Raw genomic sequence first — 2,351 nt, 5'->3', positions numbered from 1 at the left:
TGCGAATTAAATATTACACGCCTTAAATATTTTACATGTCTTTCATATTTTACACATCTGTTGAAGTTTATAGACGTGTAATATTCAGCTCGCATGAAAATTCCATCATATGTGATGCTTCTTTTTCGTTACATCATATGTGATGTAAATTTACAACATTTGTCGGGTCACACAAAATTCTTAACAGCACTGAAATAGAAATTTCTTAAAATCACACGACATGGAATGCTATCCCAATCAATGCGGATCATTGTTGAGAGAAAAATTCCGCGCGTAGGGTTGCGTTCAATGCCATAAATTCTGATTTTAGTTCTAAACGTGCATCAGCCCAGTCAGCTGATTGTACCGATTGCACGTATACAAATGCAATTATGAACATACCAATAACATCCTTTGCCTGTACAACAGTGATTGATCGTTTTAACGACTTTTTGTTTGTTGGTGTAGGTGATCAAAGTAGGCCTGAATTTTTTTAGTTTTCTCAACGGTCATTTTGCCGCCATACCGAAGAAGCCGGAGCCGGATTGAAAAATGGTAAGATGTCTAGAAATAAGTGCAATTAAAATGTTTACAATGTTTTTTCTTGTCACAGCTCGTCACGGATATGAAGGTGCTGGCGGTCTTTTCCAGATATGGGCCAGGAACGGTACCAAAGCGCTTCCGCCAACAGCGTTCTTCGCGGGAGTCTGGTTTTCATTGGAATAGGTAAGTTGAAAAATTTCAATAATTCGATTGATTGCTCAATTCGATTTCTTCCTTTTTTGCAGCCTTTGGTGTAATCATTCCACTTAGCCAGCTTTCCATGTAGGTGCTCCATTGATAGCTTCGAGCCCCAGATCACCAAAGCACTGGGCCGGGTGGAACTCCAGTACCCCAACTGAAGGACAAGGACGAGATGGTCTTCTGGTGCCGAACGGTTGCAGCGTCCAGATATTAAAAATTGTGCCTTTTAAAGTGTAATAGTGTTAAATTTTTTTTTCAAATAAAATGAAAATATGAAGGATAAAACATTTCATTGAAAATGAGAAATTTCCCTCAATGTGGTTTCTTCCTAATACGCACTCATACATATGCAATCATACTTCTTTAACACACACACATAAGCATTTATCTAACACACCAATACTATCAAACCGTAGCAGATGTCAACGAGAACTGTCATTCTGAATCGGGAATGTCATTTCTACTGTATCGGTTGGGCCATTTTCCACTAGAAAACAATGGGACGGCTAGTAGGTGGCTAGTAGAATTCCTACTAATCTTTCTAGTGGTCCTACTACTCTTTTCCGTCAAAGGGATAGGGCATTGAATTTGAATTTCATTAATAATACAATACACTGAACGCGATGATGTCATGTAAAAATACAGACTGTCGAAAACAGGCACACACAAATGTCAACAAAGTGTTGCGTCAAGTCGTGCCCAATAGTATTTTATTGAAACAGTTTTCCCACGATTAAGTTGATCGATCTTGCTGGTTCCTGGAGATGTTCGAGAAGCAGGAATGGAGTTCTAGAAGCGACGTTACTCAATTTTGGCTCCGATACTTCGGGGAAGAAAATAAAAGTAAGAATGTATCTTCTAACAAAAAATATTTGTGAGATAAAGAAATTTGCCACCTAATAAAATGAATAACTATAGAAAGATTTTATTTTTTATTATGAAATGAGAAAATTCCATAACTAAATCATAATAACAATAAATGAATCAAAACAAATTCCTATTGGAAATTGTTCCTTCCAATATTCAGTGATTTTATAATTTACATCACTTTTATTTTACACGTTTCTAAATTTTACATCATTTTTTATTTTACACGTAGCTTATTTTTACTGACATGTAATTTCCAACTAGGACAGAAAATTCCGTCATATATGATGCTTCTTTTTATTTACATCACATGTGATGTGATTTTACAGATTTTTTTCGTAGTGTGTATCCTAAGTTTTGGCCTTCTGGACAAAACTTCGGCTCAGGTGCAGCATTTTAGGCCCCAACTACGCGGTTGTGATTTTTGGTGTTGTACAGAATTCTTTTTCCTTCACTTTTGGGCTTCAAGATTTTATCACGCACGAGCTGTTCTTTTGACTCCATTTCCGCGAGTTTTGATCACAGGAATTTAAAACTTGTAGGATGTAAACAATGCACTATGAACTAAATCCACCCAAAGTTTCATAAAATTCTACCCAACGGTTAAAAAGTTAGAGCCACTTCATAGTGTGGCAATTGCATCGTGGACACCCTTTAGACATTAAATGCATCAAACTTGAGAGGAAAAAACACATAATTGTTTCCTGCTAAATTTCATTCCTGGACCACTGTGCGCTGGTTTCTGCATCGACGTCAGAACC

The 2,351-nt window shown here is 36.9% G+C and overlaps 1 long non-coding RNA gene across 1 annotated transcript; it reads left to right on the top strand.

The window, feature by feature from the left end:
* The first annotated feature begins 354 nt into the window (after positions 1-354).
* Positions 355-997, top strand: LOC129747358 (uncharacterized). Its single transcript, XR_008737491.1, has 3 exons — positions 355-534; positions 593-705; positions 768-997. It is a non-coding gene; the product is annotated as an uncharacterized LOC129747358 (long non-coding RNA).
* Positions 998-2,351: the final 1,354 nt, after the last annotated feature.

Source organism: Uranotaenia lowii, chromosome 1, assembly GCF_029784155.1.
Source record: "Uranotaenia lowii strain MFRU-FL chromosome 1, ASM2978415v1, whole genome shotgun sequence".
Taxonomy (NCBI): domain Eukaryota; kingdom Metazoa; phylum Arthropoda; class Insecta; order Diptera; family Culicidae; genus Uranotaenia; species Uranotaenia lowii.
This window is presented reverse-complemented; position numbering and strand designations above follow the sequence as displayed.